Here is a 16,939-nt window from a genome sequence, read left to right as displayed (position 1 = left end):
ATTTCTATCTGAAATATTCTATATTTATGCAAAAATTCAACCACGAACACCGAGCTACAAAGCACTTTCTAAAGAAATTGGCATTCACAATCATTTTATATTTGAGAAGAAATGTGCTGATAGTTCAGGTCAGTGACATGCCTCAGCAAGTAAAAGTGCTTGTCGTCATGTCTTACAACCTGAGGTCCACTCCTGTGAAGCACACAATGGAGGGAGAGAACCAGTCCAGCTTGTCCTCTGACCTCACAAACCAGTCACAGAAGAGATGCAGCTATCTGAACACATTCTCAGGCACACACACACACACACACACACACACACAAAGTAATAAAATGAAAAATATGTTTTTACATAAATATATACTAACAATTACATGATAAAATTTGTAAATAGTGCACACAAACTTTACATTTAATTCAGTGATGCCAGCAAAATATATAAAAATAAGACAAATAACTAGAGAATATATTATGTTGACAATCCAAGATATTTGCCTCTGCAATGAACTTTATCAAAATTTTCGAGGTAATTTAGCTATTGGGCTCTCTCTAGTAGGAAAAAATCTATGAGTATTTAATATATTTAGTGATATGAACTTTTTAAAACAAACTCTTCTCTTGTTTGGGTATACATAGAATATTGAGAACAAATTTTTAAGTACTATAAAAATGATAAGAGCAGTGATTGTGGGCAAAGAAATTGCATGTGAAGTTTCTTACTGTATGTCTTATTAATAAATGATAACACCTATTAGGCTCTTATCTTGGGTGAGGTACTGTGTGTACACTGTGTATAAGTCATTTCACATTCTTCTCTTCTTAATTCCTTAAGCAAATACACTTGTGTTAGAGCTTGGGTGGCTCCTTTTGGTCACAGGAATAGTTAAGTGCCAAGATTCACACCCAGACAATTAGGCTACAGAGGCCCAGCTGGGAAGCAGCAGGATATTTCATCCTCAATGCAAGATGGACAGATGGGAGGCCAGCCAACGCCCTAAGAGGGTAACCACAACCCACAGCATACTCAAACAAATGTTCTGTCAGCAAAGAATACGAAAAGTAGGAATCAATGAAGAAGCAGGAGAAAGTGTAACTGCTGCTGAGTTACAGTAGGGACATACAGAAGGAAAACTGGGAGCAGACAGTAACTAGCAACTACAGATGAGAAGGGTCTTTCAGTGAACAGCCTGAATCTGTTGAATCTTGAAGCAGCAAACATCTTAAGAGGATCTGGCTGTGAATAGAAGAAATACAAAGGCATAAAACAGTCAAAGTCGGGTGATTGTTTGTTTGTTTGTTTGTTTGTTTTATTATTTTCTTTATTTACATTTCAAATGCTATCCCGAAAGGTCCCTATACCCGGGTGATTGTTTTTGTTCTGAGACATGTTTTCCTCTATCAAGGATATGTTATAGAACTATGTCTTGCAAAAACGGTGACTTTCAGAAATTACAACACATATTTGGTTCCAACATAGCTGATTTGAAAACAAAAGTTAGAAGTGACTCATCTCAGGAGGGACCCCCTAGTTGTTAAGATAAAGACAATTACCATTGCCTGTGCAAAACTTATTTCACAATTATGCTAAAACTGTACACATGGAGGAGAATATGGAGTTCATAATGTGAACTTCTTGACAGTGTAACAGATACACTAAAGCAAAAAGCAGAACAATACAATGAGTAGAAATGTATGACCATGGTCATGGAAAGGCTGGAACCAAAGTGGCCAGGGACACCCGAGTCAGCTTCCTTCTGCCTGTGCTTGCCTCTCTGTCTTGCTCGTGTTTTAGGAATTTAACCCAAGTCCTTACATGGGCTGCACCCCTGGTAGCTTTATGTTCTGTATGGGAAAGTGTTATGGTAGTTAGTTGTAATAAGTTCCATACACATGACATCAAGCCTAAAGCAACCTCTAAGCACACACACGTGCACACTTCCACATAGAAAAAGAGATTGTATACTTGCTTATCCCTCATATGGCCATTGATGCTTGTAAACTATATTTTAATACGGTTATGAAATAGCAGGTTTTGCTAAAAAACATGGCTTTCTAAAAAAATCCTTGTGTTGTTTATCATTTCTTTGACCGCTTCCTCTCTTTCCCACTCCTATCCCCTACTCAGGAAAAAATGATCTCTTCAGTCAATTTCTAATTTCTATTCTGAAATTTTAGGAAGTTGGAATATTATATTTCGGTGAATAGAAGCCTCACGTTTACTTTTCCTTTGCAAGTCCATTCATGTCTTCTTCCCATGGAAACCTGATGCGCTTCAGCTACACAAACATTTCCTTTCTGGGTGAGCCGTCTGCTGGCACTGAGATTGCTGTAAGCTCACACTCAGTCAACTTGACTTTTCAACACACAAGCTGTCACGTCAGTCCAGTGTGGTGATTAATTTTTGTCAACTGGCACATTTGGCCAGGTTGCCAAGTGTTTGTTCTGAGTGCCTTGTTAAAGTTCCTGTCTGTTGGTTAGTGGCACTTGTTTTATATCCCCCAATGATTTGTTGAAGGAAACATTAATCTCCACTATTTCATGCTTGGTCATTTTTGAAAGTATATCAGTTATAATTATAAAAATAAGCTACTTTTAAGAAATTTGTGCTTTTATAAAAATTTCTTAAACTAAGAAATTATACATGGTAATGAGTATTTCCATCTTAGGATATAAAAATAATTCCAAAGTGCTATTGGTGTTAATTCTCGTTATCATTTCCACTTTGGCCTTGCTTTTGGATTCAGTGATACCTTTGGAACATTTACCATCATGGCAAAATTTCAACACTGAGGCTAAATTTCTCTAAGGGTTGTTACCATTCAAATCCTGTGAATAGTTTGGATTGCAAATTAAAAGAATTCAATTGCACTTGGTTCAAAATAGAGGTGTGACTAAAAACAATGACACGATTTTCTTTCTGAATACACCTGGCTATATGAGTAATAGAGAAAATGTTCTTTTCCAGTCGCTGGTAGTAACTGAGCTGTGAAGTCATCTCCAGGTTAACTGAGCCAAATGTCACCACTGTTGTTATGTGTAATATTGCACAGGTAGGGACAGGGGAACACAGGAAAGGGTTTAGCCTCTGTGTTGCAGTACATAATCATACTAATGCTAAGAGTCATCACTTACGAAAAGTGAGTAATAGAGTCATCCATGAAAAACGTGCTGCGATAATTCAATCAGAAAAAATAAACTCTTAAAGGTAAATTCTTTGTGTATACGCAGTAGCAGAGATTAAACCTAGTGCAATGAGCATGCTAAACAAGAACTGTATTCCTGAGCTATATCCCTAGCCTATGTTCTACTTTCGCAGTCAGAGTCTTGCTAAGTGGACTATTCTGCCTGTAAACCCACTCTATAGCCTCGGCAGTCTGTAGATTTGGAATTTTCCTGACTTAGTCTAATGTTAACCAAGACTACAGTCTCTACTGTGAGACCCAACTGTCTTCTCACATTCTGAAGTGCATAGGAATTCCCTAGAATCATATTAAGGTAATTAGGGCTAAGGGTGGGCTGCTATAATGGATGTATAATAATCTTTTAGAAGATGCTGTTGCTGGGCCACATGTTGAACAACAAGGTTTCAGCCTGGACTGCAATGGGTAACTTAGCGGTGTACCCTGTGCTATTTCCTTAGTTCCTCTTCTTTATGCCTCTGTCTTTGTAGCTTTAGAGCTTCAGTTTTGGCCAACAACTACAACTGCTTGTACTCTTGTATCACAGAAGACTGGGGTAGTACACTAGAGTTAAATAGCTCATTATGCTTATAGACTTTATGCTTTTACCAAGCAATAAAGAAAGAACATCCTCATTCTATTGTCTGTACTCTTTAGTCCATGGAAGGGTAAAAGAGGTAAATCCACATTTATGAATTAGACTAGTTAGGAAAATAGAAACTCGTGTGGGAATAGTATATATATATTTTTAAAGGCAGATATCTCTTGTTCTGTTCACATGGGAGTGAGCAAAGCAAACATTAAAGGAGCGAATCCTGGCAAAGCAGGTTTTCTGGACTAATGAAGTGGTTATGTAGGAACGTAGAGACACAGACAACATTTTTTGGGGGTGGGTCTGGGAAATTTATTTTGAGGACAGCAACAATGAGACTATATTGCTGCCATTTAAAGTCAATAATGATATTCAGTGCTTGTCTTTGTCATCCTTTCACTAAGCCTTGCTGCAAGCCATTAATCACTTCACACACAATGAAGAGATATAGCCAACTTATGTATACTGAAATAAAATTAAGTTCCACTCAGCCTTCAATAACTGTCTGAGGTGACATGATGCTTTTTGACTAACAAGCACAATACACAGGCAATAATCACTTTGTTTCTTTGTATAAGAACAGAGAGTGTCACATCCTGTTGCCAAACAGCTACTCGAAAAACAACTGGAAGATGTATTCCCAACAGTGATGCAGTGAGTTCCTGTGTGCAGGCTCTGAGCCATCCTTGACAGGGGACTTCATCATAATTCACAAGGCTTCAAAAACACTCTGTCATCTCTAAGAATCTTAGTGGTATCTTTCTCATCATGTTATTTCAAATCAATCACTACATGTCCTAGAAACAGCTCCTTCACAAAGCTTTGAAGCAGTTTTGATCCCGTCACACTATTGCTACTGGGAGGTTGAGTGATATGGCAGAGTTTCCTTGTTAAACACCTTAAGTGGCTTTCAGATAATCCTGGCTAGAATACAGAGGATGAAAGGCACGCTAGCTGTATCAGTACAATGCCTTTGCTCTCGGTTTGCTTGGATAATAGAGGCAACGCGAATAATTCTCATCAAAGTTAATCAATCCAGTGTCTGAAGTTGTCCCTGTGGATTGGACGGTCCTTGCTCCTCTATTTCAGCTTGTCCACTATAGAATCTCTATGCACTTTGTTTTAAAGTATTTCTGTTTAAGACATAGTCTGGAGATATAGTTTTCACTGATTATTTTCATGAAGCAAGAAATGGACAAAGATTTTCCTGGCAATCCATCCATGAAAAGTAACTCTCTGCCATGTCATTTTTCCAATCACTACAGAAATTGGAGTTATATGGCAGTAGCCTAGAAAACATGTGGGTTGTATTTATTTGATACAGAACTTATTTGGTTAGGATAAAATGATGACCGGAGGTACTGAGGAATCCTCATATACTCCAACTCAAGACTCTGCTACAATTTAGTGAAATTTACTGATATTGTTCTTTCAATGCTAACTATATTTTGAATATGAAGTTTCTACTATAGAGTAACTTTGAATCTTTGTGCAAGTTTTCCAATGACCACTGCTTGCCCTGAGATATGAAAGAAGAGAAAAACACAGACAAAAAAAGTGTTCAGTGCTTATAAGAGTTTATGGCTAAACTCACTCTCTCTCTCTCTCTCTCTCTCTCTCTCTCTCTCTCTGTCTCTCTGTCTGTCTCTCTCTCTGTCTCTCTCTCTCTCTATGTATGTGTGTGTGTGTGTATATATATATATAAATTAGAGACACTTTGATTTCATTTTTATCACAGTGCAATCTCCCTATTTGCAGGGTGTGATGGGTCCCTTAATCCCAGCATTGTGGAAAGCAGAGGACAGCAAATCTTTGAGTTTGAAGCCTGCCCAGTCTACATAGCAAGGTCCGGACCAACCAGACCTATGTGGTAAAAGTCTCCCCCTCAAAAATCTTCCTATTTCAACAAAAAATGTTCATTCTGTTTTATGAGTTAGTCATTCTTTCAAGAAATAGGAAAATTGACCCCTCGATAGTAGGAGAAACAAGCAAAGGGAAAACAGACTGCAACTGGCTTACAAGATCCAGAATATGTTCAATTCCCTTACAGACTTCCAGTCTCAACAATGTCTTCACTTAGGTGTGCAGCAACACAGTAATAGCAGACAGTACGCTTGCATCGGCTTTGATGTCTAAACAGTTAACAGTAAGACACCACTTAGTAACCAAAGTCTTTTCAAGGATGCTTTGTCTGGCTCCTCCCACAACACTGTTCTGTTGGCCTTAGACTTTTGAGATTCAAGTTTCTTTTCTTTTCTCTTAGTATTCCCTATATGTAACATGACTAATACAGAGTTATAAGATGAATAAAAGTAGTTCATGATCAATATTATTCTTGACAGTGACTCCTTAAAATATAGAACGTATTTAGCTGGAAAGACAAAAGTATTTTAGCACTAGGAGTCAAGGCTAGAATTGGTTAATCAGAAAGTTTAATTCTCCAAAGTTCTCCAAATCTGTAGTATTAGGGTTAATGGTTGTGATTAGAATGTTAGTGGTAGCATGTTAGAATACAGGTGAAGAAAATGGATTCTTATGCCAGGTACCTGGCTGGAAAACTTGGCTTTTGTTTGTAGGTGGATTGGAAAAATTTAAACTTTGTGTACTTTTTACAATGTCTGCGAAACTGGGATAGCGAACTCCCTTTCCTCACAATGTTTTGACTATTAAATTGGATGATGCTCACAAATTGCCTAAAATAATATCTGGTACAAAGTAAATACTGTATAAATATTGTTAATTAGATAAATAATACCAGCACCTTCCTAGCTGAGGGTTGATTAAACCTGATCCCACAAGCTGTATTTCCTATCGTTTATCAGAGAAATTGTAGTGATGATGTATCTTGGGGGAAGAGTCATAAGATAAATTTATAAACTGAGTCTTTGAGAGGGTTTGAAAGTACACATTCTTATTTAAAGCTACCTTCACCTACGTATCTGAAATGTATTTCACTGGGAATGTCCTTTTCCTCTGACTGCATAGGCATGGTTCTAGCCTACAAGTTCAAGGAGTGCCTATTGTACACCTGTTGCTTCTCTGCCCACAATTAACTTTAAATTTACACACATATCCCAAATCACATCTTGATGAAGGTGTAGAGTTTTTAGCTCAATATCTTTTGCATTTAGCTTCAACTAAGTGCTTAGTATCTTGTCATAACTTTGCCACCCAGGATTCTACCTACATGTCAAACATGGTAGTTTAAATATGATGTTAAATGTGTATTAAACACCAAAATGAAGGCTTATGTTTGAAAGTGGATTAAGAACTCCAATATAAGATACATGCTTAAAATGATTTTTCAAGTAGAAACACCAAAACATGCCATATTACTAAATTCTCCTGTATGAAGGAAAACCCCATTATCAAAGGCCTGAAGGTTCTCCTAGCAAAATAAAGGCTACAGGTAGAACTGGCAACCTCCAGTGTGATTTACCTCTTCATGGAAGGAACTCCTGCTAAAGAAAAGTGACAGAATCCCTTACTTCTCCAATCTTTATCAGTGCCCCAGTTTATCCAGAAAAAAAAAAAGAAATACAGATAGCACAGTTCTGAGGATAAGTCTTGACTCCAAATTAGCTAAGATGTGTACCAAACATTGTGAAGGACAGCCCAACCAAAAGGTAGGGAGTCATAATCCTGTGCCTATTCCCATATACATGCTCCGATATAGATGGGAGCCTAAACTACTATAGGCAGAATGAGATAGCAGTTGAAAGAGGAAACAGTGTTTGGAAATTGCTATGGCATTCCAGAGAAAATAAAGGGTTGGTTCTCCACATTAAATTATAGAGCAGGAAGAATCACCAAAAGTTAACTAGGACTGTCCCTTCCTCAATAATTAGAAATACAAAATACTTGCAACATTGGTGATTACTCATGATGATCTTTGCAGAAATAATCTTACACAAGAAGACTTAAAATTTTTGGTACATTCTCTGTGGTTTTTTTTTTTTTTACATAGAAATATATGTCACTTGCCAACATAGAAGGTTTTATAGCTTTTGAACCTATAATATATTTTATTTCTCTTCTTGAATTAATAATACCTATCTTAGAAAGGGGGATATGAAGTGGAAACTTAAGGTCTCGTTGGAAAGTCAGTTGGATGGTGTTTTGCTGGGGCAATGAAGTAAGTGAAGGAGTGTTTTTCTGAAGTGGACACAGGTGAAAGACTAAGGCAGACTTGTGAATAAAATTTTAGCTGAGCTGCCACTTTCCAGACAACACAGACAGAAGTTGCTCTAAGGAACCTTTGTAAACAGGTCACTATCCCCATATCCTTTCTTTACCACTACATTTGGTGGGGGGTGGGCTAAATGGGAGGTTAAATTCAAGTAAAATAGAAACTCTATGCAGTGGGAGACAATAGTGCCGAGTGGTATTTCTGATGCAGAGTTAATATTTAGAACACAGGAGGAATGAGAAATTCATACTACTCCAGTGTCAAGTAGACATAAGGGAAGAAAAAGAAGAGAAAGAAGAAGATAGAAGAAGGAGGAGGAACAGGAGGAGGGGGGGAGGAGGAGGAGGAGGAGGAGGAGGAGGAGGAGGAGAAGGAGAACAACAACAACAGCAACCCCAAAGATTTGATAAACATTATTACAAAAATATAAGCAGTTGATCAATAAATATAAAGGAAATAATTAGAGTCAGTTCCCATCAGGAGAGTGCAAATCACAAGGTACTATGAGCTTGTGTTTGATGACAGTTTCTAAACAATGACAAAAGTATTGTCAGGGACGTGAAGGTAAAGAACACTTAGGAATGGCTGAGGGGTTATAAGCTGACATATGTTATGGAAAAGTTATAGATATTACTAAAAATGAACTACCATATGTTCTCAAAAAGAATCAAATCAGCACCTCAAATTTACACCTCCACTAATGTGTCCATTCTTACATAATTTACAGTCACCAAACTATGAAAAAACCCTAGGTATCATTCAATGTATATGTAATAAAGAATAAGTGATATATATACTTTATCCTTGAAAAGGAGAAGTTGGTTCACTTTGGAGAAGTGCATAAAACTAAAAGAAAGGGAGATTTTTGACCTGACAACATGCATGGACTTGGAAAACAATTATGATAAGAGCAATAAAGAGGACACAGAAAAACACCTATTGCATAATATTACTTAAAATATAGAATTTTTAAATATCCAATACATAAATACAGTTAGGAGAGGGCAATTGGAGAAATCTCAGTACACAGTGCAAAAAGAAAACCGTTACAATTATGTAGGATAAAAAAAGCCCAGAGGGCTCTTCCTGTAAGCGGCCAGAGGTCGCCTGCGAAGATGGTTCGCTACACTCTTGACCCAGAAAACCCCACAAAATCATGCAAATCAAGATGTTTAAACCTTCGTGTTCAGTTTAAGAACACCCAGGAAACTGCCCAGGACATCAAGGGTATGCATATCCGCAAAGCCACCAAGTATCTGAAGGATGTCGCTTTAAAGAAGCAATGTGTGTCATTCCGGTGGTATAATGGTGGCATCTGTAGGTGCGCCCAGGCCAAACAGGGGGGCTGGACAAAGGGTCTGTGACCAAAACAGAGTGCTGAATTTTTACTGCACATGCTTAAAAATTCAGAGTAATGCTGAACTTAAGGGTGTAGATGTAGATTCTCTAGTCATTGAACACATCCAGGTGAACAAGGCAGATGAGATATGCAGATGAACCTACAGAGCTCATGGCCGAATTAACCCATTCATGACCTCCCCCTGCCACATTGAGATGATCCTCACTGAGGAGAAGGAACAGATCATTCCCAAGCCAGAAGAGGAGGTTGCACAGAAGAAAAAAGATATCTCAGAAGAAACTGAAGAAACAAAAACTCATGGCCTGGGAATAAATTCAGCATAAAATAAATGCAGATAAAGTTAAAAGTCAATAAATAAATGAATAAATGAATAAATAAATAAATAAATAAATAAGCACAGAGGCCTATAGCATCATGACTCTGTACTACTGTAATTATGGAGATATGCTAACAATGTAGACAGACTTGCAAAAGAAAAAGAGATAGTTATGGGAGGTAAGTCTGTTAATTTGATTAAATAGAATCATTTTACTATGTAAAGTCATGCATAAGTTAATGATGAAGATATGTTCTGAGAACTGTGCTGTTAAGCAATTTTGTCACTGTGTGAACATCACAGAGTACACTTATTCAAATTAAGGAGAGTGCACCATGAGGCAATATGGGAACATCATCATATATATGATTGAAACATTGTAAAGAGGTCATGGCTGGATTTCTATAGACACTTTACTTTATACCCTATGTAAAGTATGTGTGTGTATGTGTGTGTGGTGTGTGTGTGTGTGTCTGCTGCCATGCTCCCAACTATGATGGTCATGTCTGAAACTCTAAGCCACAAATAAAATGATTATTTTCTATAAGTTGGCTTGGTGTCCGCTCATAACAATAGGAAGGTAGCTAACACTATCAATCAATCAAGCAAGCAAGCAATAATTTGAAAAAAGATAAAAAAATAATCTCAGGTCAAATGACTTGGTGGATGCACAGATTTGGAAGCTTTGAATATTTAAATGAAAAAAATATTTAACAGTCTCAGAAATTTCAACTTAGTTATCTGCTTCAGTATAATACCATATAACTTATTTAAGTACTATAAAATAAACTTTATCTGCAAGGCATACATTGTGAAACTGATTTTTGTTTGTAGTCATTTTTAAACCTTGTTATGTATTAAAGACAAAAAGAATTCTTAAAAGTCAAGAATAAAATAAGCAGCCCAATTAAAAACCAGGCCAAAGACATAAACAGATACCTTACTAATGAAGACATGTAGCAGGTGGCAGAAGAACATATGAATAGATGGAGCACATTGTATATGCTCACACAACTTGCACATGCATATTTATAGTAGCTTTGTTGACAACTGAGAAAACTCAGAAAAGAGAAAAAACAAGAAAACACACCATTCATTCCTTTAGGCCAATGGACAAATGTATACAGCCATTTTGGAATATTAGTCACTGCTATAAGTGAAATGAGCAACCAGCCAATGAAAATTCACATAGGGAAACTTATGTACATACTAGTAAGTGGTTGATATATACAAGGGAAAAGCTACACGCTACATGACTTCAGCTATATGATGTTTTAGAAAGGCCAAAACTAGAGATGCTTTACTGGCCACTGGAGTCTTCGCAGTGGTGGGAAATAATTGAAGGCAGGAAGAGGCAACCTACAGATGATTTCCAGGGTAGAGGAGCTAGTTCCTATGATAAGATAATGAAGTTGTGCAGTAGTTGGAACTAGTAGAAAGCATATCAAGAATGAATGCCAATGTAAGCTATATGTCCTAAATGAAAGCAGAGGCCTGTCTCTAACTGATAAATTAATAGTGCATGGGGAAAGCATGGTCAGAGATCTCTTCACCTTTTTTCTACACCTTACAGTGAACCCAGACTTCTCTAAAAAATAAGCTCTAACAAGGAACAACAACATAACTGAGCAATGTTCACTCTACTTTCTAGAAGAGTTCTGAAACCTGTGTGAGTTTTTCTTTATAATCTTGATAAAATTCATCTGAAAAGTGTCTTGGCTCACGGAGACATTTTCCGGTTACTTTAGGATTTCAATTGTATGATTTGGGAACCAGGGACATATCCACAGGCATGTGTGCATTTGACCATGAGACACATGAAAACACAAGAAAGAGAAAGAAAAAGTTGTGACAAATGTTGCCCTAGAAATTAGACAATAATGAGCAAATATAAGACAACAGAATGCATACTACATTTCACATATTATATAAGCATTAAGACTTAAGCACACAGTGTCTCAGGGGAAAACAACAGAAACTCTTTGTGACTATGAGCTCTACAAAGAGTTCTTGGACTAAATAGCACATAAATAATGGGTAGAAGCAAGTGAGCATCCAGACTTGCCAAAGGGGAATCACAAAGGCAACAGTGGAAGACCCATAGTTGGAAACCACACACCTGAGAGAAAACTCATGACAAATAGGGAAGAGCTAAAAATCCAAGTATTTCTTAAATGATTTAATGATTAGAAGGGGCAAGTGTCAGAGAAAAATATTTTATTATAAAAGATATTCAGATCTCAAATAAGAATATAGAATCAAGTTCAACATCCCTAGCTCTCGCAGAAATGCAAATTTAACACCACAGTGATATACCTTTATACAGCCAATAAAAAGTTAAAATAAGAAGCATAATTATTAATAACAAAGGAGGAAGCGGGATCCCTTATACATCAGTCGTGAGACAGGTAACAGTTTGGTCACTGTTTACACACGTGTGTGTGTGTGTGTGTGTGTGTGTGTGTGTATGTGTCTGTGTCTGTGTGTGTCTGTGTCTGTGTGTGTCTGTGTCTGTGTCTGTGTATGTGTATGTGTGTGTGTATACATTTATCACACAATCAAACAAATAAACTCCTATTATAGATACCAGAGAAATTTCAAGTTATGTTCACATAAAGTCTTTTGATGACTGTAGCAAGCAGTTTTGTCATGAGATAACAGACATATCTATCCTTCAACAGTTAATGATTAAACAAAATACTGTGTGTGTTTATCATAAAATGCAAACCGGGAATGAAAACCATGAAACTATTAGTCAGGGACTATCTAGATGAATCGTTGCATGGTTAAGCTAAGTGAAAAAGGCCCGTCTCCAAAGGCTGAATATTGCATGTTTTCATCTATATGAACCCCTCGCAATGACACAGCCATGGACATGCATCACCTTGCTTGTTGCCAGGAGCCAAGCAGGTGGGATGTGGGTGAAAGGGAAATTCAGTGGCTGTCAAAGGACAGCATGGGGATTATTGTGATCCAAGTAAGAACTGTGTCTAAGCTTCACAATATCAGTATCTTTGTGAAGAACTACATAAGTGTAAACAGAATCTCTGATTTATTTCACAACGGAATTTGAATCTACTATTCCCTCAAATAAAATGTTTAATTTAAAAAGTTAACTAAATGGTTATACATATTCAACAGCCAGCACATTCTTTCCATTCATTCAATTATACCTCTTCAATATGCTAATGTTAATGTATTAAAACAACATTACTTTTATAAAATAGGCATTCACCCTGAATTCATTTAAACTCATAATCTCATAAAAATGCTAACCTGATTTGAATAAGTTTTTAAAAGGAAAAAGACAATATTAGGGGAAATGGGCTTTTAAAATTAAATATTAAATAACACTCTCAAAATATAGCTTCAAAAGAGAGCAAGCATGGGAAATAGAAAAGAGAAAAGTGAGAGTTTTTCTGGTTTGTGAAGAGATACTGTGCACAAGGGACAGTGCTGGTGATCCTTCCTAATTCTACTTCAGGACAGTGACTAGGTGAACTCCATTTGTGGATGTGGGATGGACTCAGACATCAGTCTGTTAAGACACACTCCAACATTAACCACATTCGTTACAATACCATCATTTCCAATTCTAGTCTATCTTCATTTCTATTCTCTAAAGCTCTGCCTTCACAACTCAGTGAGGTTGAAAACACTTTCAAAGGGACCAATAGGTTGCCAATCTCAACAGGCTGCTGGCTTCGTACATTTTGGCTTCTCTTTTCCTTTGGTATGAGTAACATAACCAGGTTTCTCTGTGTTACTCACCTCAGATGTTTATCATAAAAGAAAGGTAATAATGACTTGTAATTCAATCCCTACCATTTGTATATACTTGAATGCTTCTTATGAAAATAAAGGTTCTCATAATTTCTAGCAGAGTGGAAAAACACACAGGTGAATATACTCAGTCATGGTTTTGATGGTTTTTTGTTTTTGTTTTTGTTTTTTGCTTTCCCTATTTTTATTAATTTCATACACTTTTGTCACTTACGGACAGTTTCGTTTGCTTGATTGATTAATTAGTTTGAGGCAGGGTCTTGCCAGTCACTCAGGCTGACCTTGAATTCAGAATCCTTCCACCTGAGCCTTTTGAGTACTTGAAATATAGACATGTATCATGCATCACTGCACCCTCTTGATGGAGATACTGATAAACCATGTAGGTAACTCATAAGCTTTTTCCAGAGTCACACAGTTGTTACTGCTGGTTAGATAGATTGGCACAAATGTCCATGATAATCATGAAATTTATTAGGTCTTTAAAAGTAGCCCTTTCCACCAAAGGCTATAAGTTTCATAAATTTTCTATTTTTACTGATACTGTCATTTTCTTGTGCTCTGGATATGATGCAAGAGTATGAAGCACTACTCATTCATGGACCAGTCTTTGTCAAGTCTTCCATGACATAGGTTCTTCCTAACCGACTCAATCTTCAGGAGGCAACCTCTTAGACCACCATGGTGCTCCTTAGGTAGACCACATACTTCTAGAGATTTCTAAATTACAGCTTATTCCACCACTGTCGCGTTAATATTCCCCAACTACACCTTTGTGCTTCAGATTCCTCCACCTGTTGCTTCTGCTGTCAGTGTTTTCTGCCAACTCACAATGTGCTCAATTCCAAAAGTCAAAGGAGGATTCAAAGTGACTTCAAAGTATTTTGAAAAAAGCTGTTATAGAGATGTGAGTTTGGATTTCAGCATTTAGGAGGCAGGGGAGTCACTGCATGTTTGAGGCCAGCCTGGTCTACACAGCAAGTTTTAGGGCAGAAAATGTTAAGAGTAAGATGCTGCATCACAAAAGACAACAACAACAACAACAACCCCCAAACAAAACGAACAAACAACCAAACAAAAGNAACACCTAGAAAACAAGAACAAAACCTAACCCAAGTACATTTACATACAATGACTTCACTGGAGAATAACTAGGTCTTTTGGAATAAAGAACGTAGCAGTTGCTGAAAGAAAGATAAAAGGGCAGCAGAGTTCGGGAAATCTACATGATGAAGCAAATTGCAAAGGTCAGCACAAAATTCCCAGACAAGTGTATCACCAACAAGGTCTAAAGGCTATGTATTTATTTACTTATTTATTTATAAGTAGTGACTTGATGATGAAGGCCTAAGACTTCATGCGTTTATGGACGAAAAGGAGAGAAAGCGCTTCCCAGATTTTGTTCATTTCAGGCACCAATTTTTCTCAATGATACTTAGGGAGTGTGTTGGTTTAAGGTAACAGAATAAGGTGCTGGCAATGTTTCTCATCTGTAATAGGGATCCCTTCTAGTTGTCTACTTTTACTCTTTTGCCTTTATAGTAAAACAACTAACTAGTTCCTTCTATTCCAAAGAACCTTGTGAGTTTTGCTCCTACACTGATTCTTTTTGTAACTCTTGAATAACCACTAGTTGAAACTTGGGAAATCAAATAAGATTCATATACTCAACACTGTTAGGACTTTTAAATGGTTCTTTCAAAGGAAACCAATATGACTTCTCATTGATAGCACAGGCAAATCACTTTTAATCACTTCTAAACAACTGCATTTTATCTTGAATCATAATATATGTTGTCAAATTTCAAACACAAGAGATTTACTGTATCTATGTCCATGAAACTCACAGTAACTGAAAGAATGTCAGATAAAGGTCTGCAATAGTGACGACACATGCCGACCCTTACTGAGTGGCACCTGGTAATGCATCAAGTGAGTTAACCCATATATTCTACATACTGTGAATCTAAATAGCGATTGCTAACCACCAAGGTTATAGCAATCATATACAGTGGAGACAGCATTAGACAATCTCAATTTGGATCTCGAAACTTACTAATAAACAACACTACAAAATTATATGGAAGTCAATAAAGGGAAATTATGTGCATGTAAGCATGCAAGCATTTAGTCCTCTTTTTCCCTTCTCCTCTGTGGTTCCTGACAGTTGTTTACCAGGATTAACCCTCACCCTCTATTTCAAATAAAGCCAAGGTCTTGTTTGCATGAACTCTTTCTGTCTTCGTGTAATATCAGATTATTTTACTAAATCACTTAAACTATGGTTTTAAGACAAAATTGAGGTGGATATGAAGTATATTTTCTGATATAAAATGATGCTTACTTTATTAAGTTTCATTATTACATATAAAATTTGTAATGGATTTTGACTACCCTCCTGGTTGTCAGAGTTAACTAACTCAATGGAGAAGAAAGAGTTAACACCACTATTAACTTAGAGTTAGTGACTTCAATAAGGAAACAGACTAAATGTATAAAGAAGTATTACTAAGAGTTATATAAACGTGAGTGAACCATAGTCTTGATTTAAGTCTTCCTGGATGTCATGGCTAATTTCCCTTTTAATGGTTATTACACTATTCTCCAGGTTCCATTCAAAATGACTTCAAAAATTTATCACAGCACAGCTCTCCACAAGACACAGAGTAGATACATCTCAGCATCAATCTGACACTTTCATGGGTCTAGTGCAGCAATAATCTCTGGGTCTGCGTAAGGCTAGCCATATACTTTAGGCTAATATTTCATAGTTTTTTTCAGTTTGTAACAAGTGGTTACAAACACAAAAGAGCCAAGAAAGTTGCTAGGATAGGATATGTAATTTCGATGGCCAGCCTTCTTTTCTACCAGTCTATTACTACAGACCACATTCCTAATGTATTACGGAGAAGTGAATGTATTTACTCATATTAGTACAAACTTTTTTTATATTCTAAACAGACATACTTCTTTGTATTTTCTAATAGTTAACAATATGTCAACATATTCATATTTATAAAATATTATTTTTAAATTGATTCTTCTCCTGGCACATATACTTATGTAAGAAAGAACAGAAGTAACAGACTATGAAAAATATATTGAAGTATAAAAAAGTATACATTTATGTATACCCATTATAGATTTGAGATTTTCATCATTTTCATCTACTGCTTTGTATATTTATTATGTTTAGGAAAAGAACTTTTTTTTATAAAAGCATTAGTGTAGTACTGGTAACAAATGGACAAATAAATCATTTATTAACAAAAATATTCTAAATTTTGTTTTCACATATTATTCTCGAGTACATAATTACAGTAATGTTACATATGTTATATGATTTTCATTTAGGTATTTTATATTTTTAACAAAGTAGACAGAAAAGGGACATAAAATATCTATAGGCTGTCCATCCAGAGCAACTTATGACTTCATAAAATTATGTATATTTAAAAAACCAGTTAAGTCAGGTGCCATGTAAAAGGTTAAAGCAGGATCAGATTAACGATCTAAACAGT

General features: G+C 36.5%; 1 protein-coding gene and 1 pseudogene across 9 annotated transcripts in view; one reads left to right on the top strand and one right to left on the bottom strand.

Annotated features, from left to right (window-relative positions):
- The window catches only part of Magi2 (membrane associated guanylate kinase, WW and PDZ domain containing 2), a 1,405,204-nt gene that overhangs the window by 628,826 nt on the left and 759,439 nt on the right, over positions 1-16,939 (bottom strand). The window lies entirely within an intron of this gene.
- Positions 9,052-9,631, top strand: LOC110317197 (annotated as a pseudogene).

This window comes from Mus pahari, chromosome 2 (genome assembly GCF_900095145.1).
Source record: "Mus pahari chromosome 2, PAHARI_EIJ_v1.1, whole genome shotgun sequence".
In the NCBI taxonomy this organism is placed as follows: Eukaryota; Metazoa; Chordata; class Mammalia; order Rodentia; family Muridae; genus Mus; species Mus pahari.
The sequence above is the reverse complement of the archived record's forward strand: the minus strand, read 5'-3'. Positions and strand labels throughout refer to the sequence as shown.